General features: G+C 43.0%; 1 protein-coding gene across 1 annotated transcript in view; it reads right to left on the bottom strand.

Moving 5' to 3' along the window:
- The window catches only part of B3GALT1 (beta-1,3-galactosyltransferase 1), a 332,633-nt gene extending 316,200 nt beyond the window's left edge, over positions 1–16,433 (bottom strand). Inside the window, exon 1 of the mRNA XM_035133074.2 lies at positions 16,292–16,433. The gene's annotated coding sequence lies outside the window, so the exon portion shown is untranslated. The remainder of the gene's footprint in view (positions 1–16,291) is intronic.
- Between the last annotated feature and the right edge of the window lie 519 nt (positions 16,434–16,952).

The following is a 16,952-nucleotide window of genomic DNA, read 5'->3' as shown; positions in this document are numbered from 1 at the left end:
TCCTTGTCACCAGTAGGGAAAGCACTCCATGGGGGGGGGGGGGGAGTACATGCTTAGAGCAGTGTTTCTCAACCAGTGTGCCTCCAGATGTTTTGGGACTACAACTCCCATCATTCCTGACCACTGGTCTTGCTAGCTAGGGATGATGGGAGTTGTAGTCCCAAAACATCTGGAGGCACACTGGTTGAGAAACACTGGCTTAGAGAACTCTGAGAAATTTAAAAATCGTTCTAAATAAAATAAATAAAAACAAATTTAAAGGGGGGGTTCATGATACATCTCTTTATGGCTATACAGTGCATTTTTTTTTTCAAATATGGAAATGTGGTTCTCGGGTTCCATAATAAAATTAGAGGCGTGCTTCCTTACTTATAAAATGCAGTAAATAAATCTGCAATATAATTTAATGTATTGCAGATGACATGTGATTTGAAGATAGAGGGAGGGAGCAAGGTGGTGCTTGCCGACCCCAATCCGTTGTGCAGAAGCCCTGCTTACCGTGCAGCAGAAATAAAGAAGGAGCTGTACTCAAAATCACTTCAAAAACGGTGATTGACTGGAATTGATTAAAATTCAAGCATTAAAAAAAAAAGGCTTCGTTTTATCAGGTTGTGGCACCATCATGGATTCAAAGCATCACTCCAATCAAAGCCTGGCACTGCAGACATCCTACTCTCACTTGGAGAACATGGGAGTCGCAATGGCCCATTTCATGTTACAATTCACAAACGCCTCTTCAAAAGAAGAACTACCCCACAAAAGAAATCCCTGGGGAAAAGGAGAGAATTTTAAAAAACCTTGCAGTTCTCAGGGTTTGTACCATAAATCATTTCATAAAAGCAAGAAAATAACAATAAAACAAAACAAAATCACACCCACACCTGCTGTGTGATGGATAATAAAAGCAGAAAACCAAAAGAAAGGCACAGAAACGAGAAGGAACACAAAAAGAAAAAGAAAAACCTGTTCTCAAAAGTGCTGGCTCAGGAGGATTTATCATAGCTCGGTGCATTTCAGAACACAGATCCCATCTTCAGGCACCAATACTTAAAAGAGCTGAAGCTACTACTTGCACAACTATTGCTGCCTGTCTGGCATCAAGCAGAAGACAATAGCAGCAAGCCAACAAGGCATTTAAAATAACAAAACAAAACAAAGCCTGAAAAGGGCCAAACAGCTCCCTCCAACACACTGAGATCCAACTGGCAACCCAAATCAAATTCATAAGCCCCGACATGAATTTTCAGGGTTTATTAGAGCTTTAGAGAAAGCAGCTCATAAGGTGAGGAATGCAAAACTCTACACCAAAACACTACACCAAAACATTCCAACCTAAATATAGTAGATGCTGGGTTTCAGTCCAACTCCTCAATACATAGAGCAGTTGTAGCCCAACAACATCTCCACCCCTAGTGTAGAGACAAGGAACCAGAAATACAGTCCACAATTTCTGGAACTCAGGGACTGCCCAGATAGCTCCACTATTATTTTTAAAGAGGCATATAATCAATACTTACATTCAACCCTTTAGGGGGTAATTGAATAAAGCCTCACAATCTTCTCTGCTTCTTTCTTAAGAAGATTTTTATTATGTCTCTCTTTAGGGGGGTACTTGCTCTATAATAATACAACAAAACACAAAGATTCCATCGGCAGGAGAGGGGTGGCGGGGTGCTTTTTTTTTTAGCAGAAAGCGGCAAGCTCTGTAGCAAAGTTCAAAAGTCTGATCTTGGATATATTCAAGAATATATGAGAGAGGGTGGAGTGGAAGAAGCATTGCATTCCAAGGAGAATTTGTTGTGTTCCTTGTTTACATGTAATAATAACCATAGCAATGCCTTTTGAAAGCAAAAGAGGATGTGGGGTTTTGTTTTGGTCTTTGGTCTTTTGATACCTAGTACCTAGACCAGCTTCCGCAGAAGGAAGACTGGGATCTATCAGTGATGCTCTGGATGCTTTTCAACCAGTTGACAAGTATATTTGATTACTAATTGGCTAACAATGGCAACATATCAGATTCCCACAGACACCTAAGGGAAAGTCAACTTTTTGTCCTGTGTATTATCCCTACACTATGTCTTGGGGACAAGCCCATGGCCATCCTCAATGTTCCCTACCCATGCCACTGACTTCAGTATTACATTCCAGACAAGATTGTGTCCTGTACTAGCCAGCTTAAATCTGTCAATTAGTCTTCGTCTCATCTAAAGAGCAGTCAAAAATGTTTCCCAGGTGAGGATCACTCCTCCTGCCCTGAATAACTGCTCTCTAAGCAAACCATTCATTATAAACAGACCCAATCTTCTGCGACTAAAGAAAACTAACATTTTGCCAATTGAAAGGCTTTTATGGTACAATGATATTTTAATTATATTGCAGGTGACAGTTACTTAAATGAAAAGCAGTTTCTTTGAAAGTTACCCACACTGTCACTATCTATATTCTGTTATTATTGATATGATACGATTACTTCTTCAGCATGATGCAGTTTTTGTAGTGTCGACAGAAGTGCTGCTGCTTTCTCTACCCCAATTAGATATTTTATATGTATCAAGTGCTAGAGAAATGGTTTAAATAAATATTTTCTTCCTTCTCCCGCCCCTTTTGAAGACAGGACACGATACCTTAAGAAGTCAATTTCAGATGTACCCCATACCGTGAATATGGCTGATCTCATATATCATACAATAAAGGTACTATGATAATTTCTTATAATGTGTATATCATAATGTTTAATTGTTCAATCCACTGTTGTCGTTATTGTTTTGTTTTTTAAGCCACACAGCAGCCACACGCAGCATTCTATGCATCTACTCAGAAGCTAGCCTCACTGACATGAATGTCCTAGGAAAGTGTACATACGATTATAGTCTTGATCACTTATCACTTTATCAAGTTGCCCTTGTAAAATTGGGCTGCGGGTTTCATATTTATTTATTGTTAGTATGCTGCTTAACCATAAAAAAACATTAAGTAGTTTACATAAAATAAAATATACATTGAAAATATTGAAGGAAAACATAGTTAAAACCAAATTAACAAAAAAAACCTAAAAATATAAATAACATCAGCAGTAAAAAAACAGAATAAAGTCATATAATGTATTAAAAGGCATGTCAACTCCACATATTTAGGTAGGTTCAGCTAAACAGAAGTTTTCAGTAGCCTCCAAGTACATTTAAAAAATGCAGGTGGCAGGCAATGATAGAGAAGAGGAGGAGTTTGGATCACTACCCGAAGGAGTCTGAAAGCCGCTAACAATCTCCTTTTCCCTTCCTCCCCCACAGCAAACACTCTGTAAGGTGAGTAGGGCTGAGAGACTTCAGAGAAGTGTGACTAACCCAAGGTCACCCAGCAGCTGCATGTGGAGGAGCGGAGACACGAACCCAGTTCCCCAGATTACGAGACTACCGCTCTTAACCACTACACCACACTGGTAAGGTATTCTCCCTCTTATCTCACACTGTGATGCCTGCTGCCTGAAAGTGCAGGGCAGAAGAGAAGAAAAGAGGGAGACATTCGAATGGAGTAACAATGTTGGATACAACCTGAAAATTCCCTTTCAGAGAGCGAGAGGCCATTATGGAAGACTTTGAGGGAACACAAGACAGGAAGCTGGGTAACAACTCCATTGTCTCTTTCAAATCGGAAGCAAAGAACTGAATAAAATTTCTGCCACATACAGTATATGTAATTTAAATTCATTACTAACTAAACTAGGGGTTGCAATGTATGCTGCAAGACTGCAGTTCTGCTCACTCAACAGGACTTCCTTTTTCCTCTCCCATTCCCTGCAGCCCCAAACTTCCCCCTAAAACTGCTCTAGAGGGTAAACAGGAAGCCAACCACACCTCATCACATCAGATTAAATGAGGCTTCAGTTGGCCCAAAATTCCAGCTGAGATGTCTTTCTCTAGGTATGTCAGGAGGGGAAAGCTTCAACCAGCATAACCTATTTGGAGCTGTCCAGGGTCCTGTTGTGCTTCATGTAAGAGAACTTTGATCTGACTTTGCCTTCATTGACTGGACTGGACCTGCTTGCTCTACATGGGTAGGCAAACTAAGGCCCAGGGGCTGGATCCGGCCCAATCGCCTTCTAAATTTGGCCCGCAGACAGTCTGGGAATCGGTGGGTTTTTACATGAGTAGAATGTGTCCTTTTATTTAAAATGCATCTCTGGGTTATTTGTGGGGCATAGGAATTCGTTCATCCCCCCCCCCCCCCAAAAAAGATAGATAGTCTTCCCCCCCAAAAAAGTCTGAGGGACAATGGACTGGCCCCCTGCTGAAAAAGTTTGCTGACCCCTGCTACCCTCACCTACCTATCCCTGTCCAGATAAAGGTGCAGCTGGGCCACAAGACAAAGCTGACAGAAGGCACTCCATGCCACTGAGGCCACCTGAGCCTCAAGTGACAGCAAAGAATCCAGAAGTACCCCCAAGCTATGTATCTGCTCCTTCAGAGGAAGTGTAACCCCGTCAAGAGCAGGCAACCTCCTATCCATCCAGTCTAGGGAACCACCCACTAACACTGCCTATCTGGATTGAGCATCAGTTTGTTGGCTCTCATTCAGTTCATTACCGAGGCAAGACAGTGGTCCAGCACATCCACTTACATACTTGCAGGCGTAAAGGAAAAGTAGAGCTGTATGTCATCAGCATTTTGCTAACATCGTACTACCAAACTCTGCCTTAAAATGAGACCCAAATCAGATTGCTGCCCCCAACCCTACTCTTGACAGAATACGATCTGGGCATTTCATTTCCCCCAGTACTTGGATTCTGCCATGCCTTTTCTCTACCACCACCAGGTGCCTTTTGAGATTGTAGTAAAGCCTCTCATTCAGTCAGCTTTGGGGCTCAGGGCTAAGTTGACTGAGGATGGGAATTATATTTAATGATATTCTAGCATGATAGAATTCTATTCTGTTTTGCTGTGGAGGGAAACCAGCTGTTGCTACCTTTTGGTTGACGTTAGCTATAAAGATAAGAAATTGGATTTTTTTTTAAAGTGTCTAAAGTAAGGAAATGAAAACATAATTCTTCTCTGGTGGAAAAGCAGCAAAGAACCTCAATAGGGTGGAGGGTATTCTGGGTTTTTTGTTAGGTGGTTTACTTTGAGGTTGATGTGTTTTGTTTCAACATGTGATGTGATTTGCAAACAGGTAGGTATTTTTGATAAATTGTTTCATATTTTGAAGTAAAATTAACCACAAAAGCAACTAAGCTGAATCAATGCATAACGAGACCAAAAGATGTTGATATTCACTGAAATAGTTCTGCCTATTTCTTCAGTCATCACAAAGCTTACTGAATCAAAGGAGAACACAATAACTGCATGATCAACCTAATTATTCATCCTCCTTTAATTTAGTCATTTGTATGGATACCGTGTGCATGAGCCCCAACATGCTATGCCTCCAATTCTTTAGCCAAAGCAAAATCACACACGCATTTTAAAGCACATGAATCACCACTTAAGTATTTTACTCCTGTCCATTTTATGTGCATTACTATTATTTACAAGATAATACCTTTCCCAGTTCAAATGTCACCTACACATTCCTTCAGCTAATGTAAGAGTAGCCCCTAACCCTTGACTTTGCCTATCCTGGAATCTAGAAACATAGGGACATATGTAGCTGGAGAACATCCAGCCCATGGGTCAAATAAGGCCCACCAGGGGTTCTAATTCAGCCTGTGGGACAATTTCCCCCAGCTATGCCCACCAACCACACACATCAGCTGTAGGGCAGGTAAAATCATTACTGCAAAAGCAACCATCAGGCAACCTTGAAATAGATTCCCAGCTGTTCTTGCATTTGGTGTCTTTTAAATCTGGCCTCAGAAGCAAGCCCTGCTAGGAATGATTCTTGAGTGCAGCTGATCCCTGCCAGAAGTAGGGCTTTCAGCTGCCCCCCTAAAATTTATTCCATTCAGGAGGTCCCAACTACAAGCTCACGAGTGAAGCTGAAAACAGTGAGCCTAAATTCAGCACTGACAGCAAGTCCTGCCATTCAAGCACTCCATCATTCAAAGTTGATTCAAATTCAGCACATCTGTCATTTTGTAAATAATATTCCACACAATGGAGCTACAATTAGCCATGTGAAATAAAGGATTTGGATTATAATAGGATAGAAGCTGCCAAGTGAGCCTTTGCAAAAATTTCTAAGGCTTCTAAATGTGTTTCAGAGATGATCTTGTCTCTCTCATCTCCTCCCACTTGAGACTTTTGATGGATATAAAAATTCCATTATGTTGACCATCTTCTAATTGAACAAATCTACTGCTGTTACAGGCTTTAGGGTACAATTCTACTCCCACTTTATACTTATTTCTGATATGTGTTGCACTGTTAAAATATGTATATATGAAATCAAAAGGTTGGTTGATTCAGTCTATTTTTGGCCCCTATCTCTTTCATGAGATGTATACACCACCCTCTGAGTGCAGAGAGGAGGTCTCTATTGCATGTATCTAAGCTCCCATGACCATAAACGGGAATCTACTAGGAATGGATGAGTTAGTCTATTTCTGGTTCATATCACTTTTGCATGCACTCACCTATAAGACTGTCCCATCCTGCATGTACATTAGTTCAGCATTATTTGCTGCTTCTTTTCACACACACACACACACACACACACACACACACACACACACAATCTACATGAAAATTCACATTTAAATTTCTAAGCACATTTTTCTCCCAGAAGATGCATTTCTAAATGTGATCATGTGAACAGAAAACATGGAGCATCCCAGAAGTGCAAAAGTTGCTGGATAACCACGTTCCTATGTACACATTAGTCTAGGAGGGGTGGATCAGCAATGAAAGATTGAATCCTCCAATCATCCCTACTGCTATGGCAAAAAGAATTACTCATTTGTTGCAAGTTAGCTTAACTCTCAACCTAGAATCAGAATGTGCTCCACAGCAGGTTTAGCACTGAAGTGGAAATGAGACAACAAAAGGATAGCATCAACAAAAACTCTTCCTGCAAAACATCAGCAGAGGTTTCCAGAAGAATGTCATCTCACATGCTTCTTCCTCAAACAGGCTAGAGCACAGAAACACAGAAAGCAGCCTTATACTGTATACTGATGCAGAACATTGGGCTAACTAACTCAATACTGTCCACATAGACTGGAAATGGATATTCGGACAGGGGTGTTTTCCCTGTCCTGTCTGGTAATGTTGGGGATTGAATCTGGGACCTTCTGCATACAAGGGAGATGAACTACTAGAACATTTCACCTATTTTGCTTCTCAGGTGACACTTGGAAAAGCCACCCGCCCACCCACCGTTATTGAAGGAGAACAGATGGGAGAATTACCACAGCCAGAGGCATCTCTCTCTCTCTCTCTCTCTCTCTCTCTCTCTCTCTCTCTCTCTCTCTCTCTCCTCTCCCTCTCTTTCTCTCACACAAAGTCAAGGTGATTTAATCCAAGGCTGGCCAAGCTATTATGGTGCATTATTTATATTTTAAATTTTAAAAGCTAACCACAATGGTGAGAAGAAAACAACTCTCTTAAGCATTTTAATTTTAATATCCATGGCCGAACCTCAAATGGCCTCAAAGTAAACAAATGTGTTCTTCCTTTTCTGCCCAGTGATTAAAATGTGCCCCCTTGAAATCAACAAATGCATAGCAATTGGTCTACCAATTATGCCAATAGAGACTGCAGCCTTACTTGCTGGACATGCCTTGAATGGACAGCATTATTCCTAAACATTCCATCCTAAAACACACTTGCTAGCAAGTCAGCTCCATTGAAGATAATGGAACTAATTTATGGGTAAACATACATAGAATTGGACTGCACAGCCAGCCCTCTGTCTAATTATATTTTTTTAGAGACATGGCCTCATAATTAGGAACAAAGACTTTCTTCCCATCCTTCCTTTCTCCCTGGCTCAGCTCAGAAGCACTGCTGAAAGACACAGCTTTAGGTAGACAATCTATTTGCAATGTCTTCCTGATTGAATATCAGCGCTTTCTTCTGTCACACTGAACTAATTGGTTTCCTGGAAAACAAATTTGCGACCCTAACTTTGCTTCCTCTGCTTATTTGTTAAGAAATGTTCGTGTAAAAATACTGTGGAATCCCAACGGAAATGAAAAGATACTTTGTTGCCTGTAGCAATAGAAAGCAACTGGATAAGGGGTCAGCCATAAATGTCCATGAGCGGCAGAGCTGCCCAGCCTCTCCAAAATGTCAAAACCTCACTTTTAGCACTGTTTCCTACATTCTAGAGCGGTGGTTTTCAAATTTACAACAGGGAAAACCTTTCTAGGCCCCTTTGCCTGCCAAAGGGCCCTTTTGTATTAGTCTCCAGAGTTGACAAAACACACAACAGAAACTGCTCAACATTCCCCAGCTGCCGGCCTTTGCAAGGGAAGATCAACAATAGTGAAGAAACAACTACCGGTACTTAGGGCATCTTGTCTATCAGTTAACAAATTTTCTCATTAAGAAAGCCATAAGAAACTTCCAATGAAGTCCAGGACCTTAGAGAATATAGTTATTGTCAGAAGTTATTACGGTTACTCCTGAGTAACGACTCTCCACAAACTTGTCTTTCAGAGTCTTTATTGGTGCACATTATTTACAGTGTGATGAGCTGTCGGTTTCATGTCCGCGCTATTCCGTGTCAGAATCCGGCACTGTCCCTTTTCGCCCCTTGGACCAACATAAGAGCCTGGGGACAGCGAATCTCCTCCCTTTTCTCCTCCTCCTTAATTCCACTGCCGGCGGGGAAAAGGGTCTATGCTCCGTCTTTTCCCTCTCCCCCCTTTCCGTCTTTCTCTCTTCCCGCCTGTGGAGCAGGGGCTCTTCCCTGCTGCCGGAGCCCTGGCTCTCCCTCTCTGCTTCCTGACTCGCTCCTTCAGATCCTGCGCTTCCATGGCTGCTTGGGGAGGAGCTGCTCCTGATGATAGGGGGAGGTTCTCTATACTCTCTCCCCCTTACAGTTATTGATAGTGATTAAAACTGCATTTGCAAAATTTAAAAATTTATAATTTTTATAAATATAAACGACTACATCATCTAGGGGGGTTTCCTGCAAAAACAAAAACACCCAAAACTTTCTTATTAAATTAAAATCCTTCATTTAGTGTAGACCTTAAAAAAAGTTTTAATAGAGGGAACACAGTTTGAAAACCATCATTATAGAAAAATAGCAATGAGAGTTGCGGACTTTTTATTGTGGTGGTAGTGTGATCCAGTTGCTTTTGTCCAACTCACTAGAAGTTCTCCTGACATTTTCTGCATCTACATGTCATTAGTAACTTCCTATGGAACTTTTTTTACCTCTTATGTATTGCTCTCTGCATACAAAGGACTTGGGCAGTTAAAATACTGTAATCAAACTGAAACTAAGGCACTCAAAATTCCCCTCTTCCCTCCTCATACACAAAGTCAACTGGAAAACATCTTCCACTGCTTCCTGAAGACAATCACATTTGCATCTGAATAAATCAGCAAAAGAATCAAAACCCAAAGTTGAGAAGCCATCATCCTTAATGCCTCTCTGCCTATATGGCTTTGCTATGTATGCCATCTTGAATCCTTTCACTGGGAAAAAGTGGAGTATAAGTCTTTAAAAATAAATAAATGCCATTGCAGCTTGGTGTATGGCTTGTAAACATAACAGGGTATTTCCAGCTGGTCTTCCAGGTTGTGATGGGACAAAGGGATGGATATGTTCTCTTAGGTATGATGAACTCAAGTCACTTAAGGCAATATGGGCCATCGCCAACATTTTCAGCTAAGATTAGAAGGTAATAGAAAGACCAATTCTCTAACCCTGGGGTGGGGGATCTGTGGCCCTCTCGACAGTACAGGACCACAACTCCTGTCATATCTGACCATTGGGCCAAGCTGGATGGGCTGGACAGAAACATCTGAAGTCCAACAACATATGAAAGGTCAAAGGTTCCCCACCCCTGCTCTAAGAAGAATGATAAAGAACTTAGTTTGTCAAAACACACTGAAGACGACAATATACAACAAATAGGTAGCAATACTACAATGCCATCAGTCTCCAGAATCTTCATATACTCTGTGTTTCCACTCTTTCTGGGGGTTGAGACTACTAGATGACAAGTGTCCAGCTGGTCTTTTTGAGTTGTGCACTGATTTTGCAACCATTACACGGTTATGCATCAAAACACCTGTCTTGGTGTCTCGGTGGTGGTGGGAGGGCATCAGAGAAACTAGAAAAACGTTCTTCTACCCAAGATCAAAGTTCCTTCATGCAAATGAAGGCTAATCTATGCATGTCCCAAAGAAAACTATCAAGTAACTTGGAACATGTAAGGCAACAACTGACAGATCAGTGTAGTTTCATCTCTCGGTTGCCTTGGTAGCCCGTGGGAGGTCTGCTGAGTGCCTGAAAAATGTGCATTTATAAAAACATCATTTCAATGGGAGACATAGACGTCACCAATTAACTTTAGTTCAAGGAGAAGAGTAACTTTCCCATGTCAGTCAGAACGCAATTTTGAAGGGTTCATAAAAATGGGAGTGATTACTAAATTAACAAGAGGAACACCTCTGCAGTTCTTAAAAACCACTTTAGTAGTTTGTCCTGTTGTATACAAACACAATATTTAAGGGCTTTGTTTTCTCCTGCTGTATCCATGTAAGCGGCTTTATTGCTGCCAATTTTGCCACTGAGATTTTAGTGCTGTGATATTAGCTTTATTTGGGCAATTAAATCAGGCAGCAGGTTGGCATGTGCAAAAATGACTGTTTCATTCCATTTTTTTTTTAAAAAAAGCCAAGCAAATACATAAATTGTTTACATCCCTTTCATGCAATGAGGAAAATAAGGAGGTTTCTTTGTCAAAGAAATATAGTACCCTGTTTCTCATATTTTAAGACATACCCATAAAATAAGCTATAGCAGGATTTTTAAGCATTCAAGGAATATAAGCCATACCCCGAAAATAAGACATAGTGATAGGCACAGCAGCAATGCCGGCCGCGGCAGGAGGAGGAGGAAAAAAATAAGACATCCCTTGAAAATAAGCCATAGTGTGTTTTTTTGAGGAAAAAATAAATATAAGACAAGTCTTATAATATGAGAAACACGGTAGCTTCCTAATTATCTAGGCAATAGGATTCAAATATATTTTCAGAAGGAACTTATATTTCTTCGGCCATTTTGAAAGGCAGAATGGAAACTGAATGCTCTTTTTAACGTTTCATATTTTAATGCAAAGACAAAACACAAAAAGTTATGGCAAATATGCATATGCAAAAATAATATGCCCTGTGGTAGTTGAGATTTTTTTTAAAAAAATAGTTATTCTGTAGTAGGAGCATTTCCAGCTTTATTGTGGTTAAGTTTGGTGTATTTAACATTTTGAACACAAAAGATTATAATAATGTAAAAAAAATGTTCTTGATCCATTAAAATAACAATACCATACACTGAGGCAGCAGTCCTGTGGCTGTTTACCTGGGAGTAAGCCTCAATGAACTTGGTGTGCCTTAGTTATTTGGCGTATCTGCATTGCACACGGTCTTTTAAGGGATGGCTCCCAACCAAATCCATTTCATTTAGGGCAAAGAAATGCCCCTTCCATCAGGCCTTTGAAATGGAGGCTTTTGGGTTATGAAATACTTTTACGTTCCTTTGATCTTATTCTTATTCTTATAAAATCATTCTTATCTGCGCCAAGTAGTTTTCATTGCTAGTCCTACTCAGAGCAGACCCACTGAAATTAATACATATGCCTAACTTAGGTCCCTTAGTTTCAATAGGTTTACTCCAAGTAGGGCTAGCATTGTTGACAACCCATTATTTTGTAATAGCTGCCCAGAGGACCAGTAGCTTAAGAGGTAAAGGTAAAGGGACCCCTGACCATCAGGTCCAGTCGTGTCCGACTCTGGGGTTGCGGCACTCATCTCGCTCTATAGGCTGAGGGAGCCAGTGTTTGTCCACAGACAGCTTCTGGGTCATGTGGCCAGCATGACAAAGCTGCTTCTGGCGAACCAGAGCAGTGCACGGAAATGCCGTTTACCTTCCCGCTGGAGCGGTCCCTATTTATCTACTTGCACTTGGATGTGCTTTCAAACGGCTAGGTGGGCAGGAGCTGGGACCGAGCAACAGGAGCTCACCCCATTGCAGGGATTCAAACCGCCGACCTTCTGATCAGCAAGCCCTAGACTCTGTGGTTTAACCCACAGCGCCACCTGGGTCCCTTAGCTTAAGAGGTAAGTCAATACAAAAATAAAAATAAGGGAGATTTCCTATATTTCTATTCAGATGAATAACTGCGCTGAAGTAAATAGGATTTTCCAATTGAGTAAGCAGGAATCAAATGAACGATGGATTGAAGCCCCAATATACAATGTAAGGCACAAGGAAAATCAGTTTGGGGGTTTCAACCTTGCCTTTTGACAAAACAGCATTTGTCTATGTCACTAAACCGCTAGAAAAAAATTGACACTGACTGCACCCAGTGGTGTAGGTCAGGAAAAACCAGAATGGAAGCACTAAGTAGGAATGGAACGAACTGCACACAGCTCTCTGCAACGTACCTAGCTATATAAAAAATAAAAAAATAGATTTCATTAACTGCATCACATCAGTTTAACACTTTTCTAGCACCATATGACAAAAATTCATGAATCTGATAAAGTACCATTTCAGTTCTGTTTCCTGTAAGTAAATTTTTTTTCCTGATAAGTGCATTGGAGGGCAGAAGATTTGTGTTTTATTGGGAGCAAGGAAAGCACTGGAGTATTAAAACCTACCCTTAATATTTACAATTCAGCTATAAAAGCTTATTAGTGCAAAACGCACATGTGCTGTTAATGACAACCAGATCTGACACCTGATTTGACCAAAGGATTAAATATTCCAAAGCCCACTGGTGTCAATATGTAGCTTTCATTAACTTCCCATTAGTTTTTCAACTATTATGAATGGATTTGTGTATCCAACCGAGACACAGTAACCCAGGTTGCACCATGTTCTGGAGATCTGGGGGTGTATTGTGGGTTTAAGCACTCCTTCCTCTTCCCCATCCCTGATACATCAATTACTCATCCATTTCTAAGTTGCCCTAACCACAACTTTCCAATGTTGCATCCAAGTCTGAATCAAGTAAAATATGATTGGTGCTAACACTCAAACAAAGCACAACTTCAAACCATGGTTTGAGGTCGGTTTGCAAAACATGAATTATTAGTGAGTGCTAACCATGGTTTACCCAGTCCAGACATCAAGGGAAAGTGTGGATAGTACAACCTGGAAACAGAGAAGAGAATTCATGTGCTTTAGGGAAGGAGGTCGCATAAGCAACATGCCACATTCCTAGACTTCTCAACTATGTGGGACTTTTTCAGAGCTGAAAAATGCCAACAGGGAACCAGATGGCTTTAGCAGAACAAAATAGCATCTTAAATATTTGAGCAGCCTCCCTACCATCCCACCACTGGCTTTGAATTAATAAGGCCAAGGTATCTGCAGATCACAATCCATTATTTAACAAATCATTAGAATGGTATGTAGATTAGACTACATCAGATGGAAGATCATAGATATGCTACTCTTTCCCCAATGTGTTGGTGTTTGGCTGCTAATTACATCAGTGGCACAATGCTTCAGAAAATTTAGAAGCATTAAGCTCCATAAAAAATAAAAATAAAGATCCCTCTCATAATTATGAGGGTTAGCTACTGCTCTATTAGAGAGTTAATGTTTTGCATCATGGAGTCAGTCCTTTTTAAGAAAGATATGAGAACAACCAATGCATGCTAAGATAACAAAACACTACAAATCAACTCAGAATCTAGTGTTCCTAATGGTCTGCAGCCCAAGCTTGTGCATATTTACTCAGGAGTATGTTCCCAGATCGTGAAGCTGAGGCTCCAATACTTTGGCCACCTCATGAGAAGAGAATAATCCTTGGAAAAGACCCTGATGTTGGGAAAGATTGAGGGCACTAGGAGAAGGGGACGACAGAGGGCGAGATGGTTGGACAGTTTCCTCGAAGCTACGAACATGAGTCTGACCAAACTGCGGGAGGCAGTGCAAGACAGGAGTGCCTGGTGTGCTCTGGTCCATGGGGGTCACGAAGAGTCGGACACGACTAAACGACTAAACAACAACAACAATGTTCCCACTGAGGTCCATGGTGCTTACTCCCTAGTAAGTGTGTACAAGATTGCAGCCAACAGAGCAACGTATTAGACCACTGGATAACCTGTAGTTTTGCTTTGTTTTATTGCTTCCAGTCTTCAAGAAGAAACAACACATCCCAGTAAATCCAGAACTCATCTGGTGAGACCTAAGGTTTGGAAGAATTTAATGCTGTGATCCAAACCACCCTTACAAAGGAGTAAGTCCCCCTGAATGCAACTGAACTTGTTTCAGAGTAAACATGCCAAGGGCAGCAGCACTGCACATTATTATCCGCAAGTCAAGGTCAGGGATTTTGTAATAAACTTTCTGCAAACAAAATCTCAGCCAAGTTGCTATTCTCTTTAAGTAGCTCTTGGGCATGTGTCTTTTGACCACTAGCTTGCTCTTCCTCAGTATGCACAGAGGAGCTTTTTCTGCTTCATTTCTGTATTGCCTTTACCCCTCAAAGAACCAGGAGAAGTCAAGCAGGCAACTGACATGCCACTGAATTACTTCACCTTACTTTTGAGAAAAACTGCTTGATATTAGGTTGCATATCTCTAAGGAAAAAAACAGGAAAAGTTCTGATGTATCTTTAAGACTTACAACTTATCATGCAAAAAGCTTTTATGGCTACAAGCAATCCACTTTGTTATATTCAAGAGGATACATATGGCTGCAGCCACAATCCAATGCACATTTACTTGAGGGTAAAACTCAGAGACTTACTTTTGTATAGGAAAGCAAGCGACTTCTCGTCCATGAAACCTTATACCACAAGATCAGTTAGCTTTTCGAAAGGTGCCACAATACCCTTTCTTCAACGTTGCTACAACAGACTAACACCATTACCTCCTCTAGGATCAATATTCAGGGAGTTCTTCTTTAAAAAAAACAACAACAACCCTCAAATAAGCTATTAAGGAACAAGCATTAATGTGTCATTGCATCCACTTCCCAAAGTTGCAAGATTCCAAATCTACCAACCAACCAGCATTATCCATCAGCAAAGTTGGGAACAAAAAGCCCTTTTCATTTAATGCAATTTCTGTGGGAGAATAAAATCAAACCCAGTCCCCTGCGGAGATGGTTACAAAAACAGAAGGTTAACGCTGTCTCCTTAATTGGCAATCTGTCTTTTAAAATAAATAAATAAATCCCTGCATCTTATTTGGGAGGGAAAAAAGCAAGGTAACAGCTGCCCTGACATCAATACACTTTGGAAGTCAAACAGTGCAGACTGGCAAATAATCCGGCATCCCATTGTGGGGAACTGACAGTTCACAGCTGAGAGCCACTGGACTTCTCAACTCTCTCGCTCAGACATGAAAACAAAAGCTTGCTCTTCTCCACCAACCCCCAGCCAAACACACGCCTCCAATAGTACTGTCTCAACACACGGGAAAAGCTCCAGAAAAGTAGGTGAGCTGAACCCAACGCCGGGCATCAACACGGTGGATCTATAGGTATTGGAACCAAGGCAGAGATGGGCAGGGAGGGAGTTGGGCGGCTGCCTACCTGACTCATCCTAAGGTCTGAGGAGCTCGAAGCTGCTAGAAGTCCAAGGGCTCGCCTCCTCAACTTCGGGCATGGGCTGCGGGACAAAGCCCGCAAGGCCACGGGCTCCAGGAAGTTTCGCTTGCAAGAAGCACAAAAAAGAGCCAAAAGCAAGCAAACCCTCTTGCTCTCTAGCAACCTGCGCCCAGGGCATTGCCTTGCAAATCTGCGCTTCCCCTCGCCACGCAAATCCTATTTTAATTAGGCCAATAAAGTTCCATCTGCGGGGCTTCCTGGATGCTCCTTCTTCCTCGCGTTCCGGCTGCCGGCGAAGCCTCCTTGAAGGGCATCCGAGCACCTGAGCGATGCTTCGGAAGAGGCGGCCGGGCGCCTCTGCCCCACCAAGTGCGCCCAAGCCCTTCAGGCGCCCATGTCCCCCAGCAGCGGCAGCCGCGCTCGCCCCTCGCCCAGACATCTTGCTCAACGCCCCCCAGCCCAGCCCTGCACGGCGGCGGCGGCCGATCCCCTGCCCTGCGCCGCCCGAGTCCAGCCCTTCCAACAACGGATACGCACAGCCACAGCCACAATATACACACACACACAGCACAACACACACACAGAAAGAATCCTGCCCGGCGCCAAACCTCACCGGCTGGGCTCGGCTCACGTCCTTCCCTTGACTGGCAGCAGCAGCGCGGACGCTTCTCAGCGGAGCTCCGGCTCCCGCTTGCCGCTTTCCTTCCCGGCCGCCCATTCCGCCAGCATCCCTTCTCCCTCCGCCGCCGCGCAGCCAGCCCCGCTCTCCCCGCAGCCGCACCAGCCGCCGCGGCAGCAGCAGCGATTCACGCCGCACGCCCAGCCAGCAATGGAACTCGGCCCTCGCCGACTGACAAGCGCCGGCAGCCAATCGGCGCCTCCTCAGGCTCCCCGGGAGAGAGGGGCGCCCACCAATGGCGGGAAGAGGGCTGCCCACCCAGCCGTTGACCCCGCCCACCCAGCCCCCGTGGTCGCCTCCTGGCTTCCTCGCGTTCTCCTTCTCCCCCGCCTCAGTCGGCAGCTCGGCTTCCGGGAGAGCGGGAAGGAAGGTGCCGCTGGCTCCCGGTGGGGCTTTCGGGGGCTCGGGCTGCGCGGGCAGCAGCGCTGAGGTGCGCCCACCTTGCCAGAGGCTTCGTTTAAGGTGGCGCGGGCGTTTTGGCTTCGGCCACCCCCTTCCACCTTAACTGGGGGGGGAATCAGAGGGACGCAGCGATGGGTGGAAAGAGGGGGGGAAGAGGGACGAATCTGTACCAAAGGAATCACTGCTTCTTCGG

Source organism: Zootoca vivipara, chromosome 1, assembly GCF_963506605.1.
Source record: "Zootoca vivipara chromosome 1, rZooViv1.1, whole genome shotgun sequence".
Classification (NCBI taxonomy): domain Eukaryota; kingdom Metazoa; phylum Chordata; class Lepidosauria; order Squamata; family Lacertidae; genus Zootoca; species Zootoca vivipara.
The sequence above is the reverse complement of the archived record's forward strand: the minus strand, read 5'-3'. Positions and strand labels throughout refer to the sequence as shown.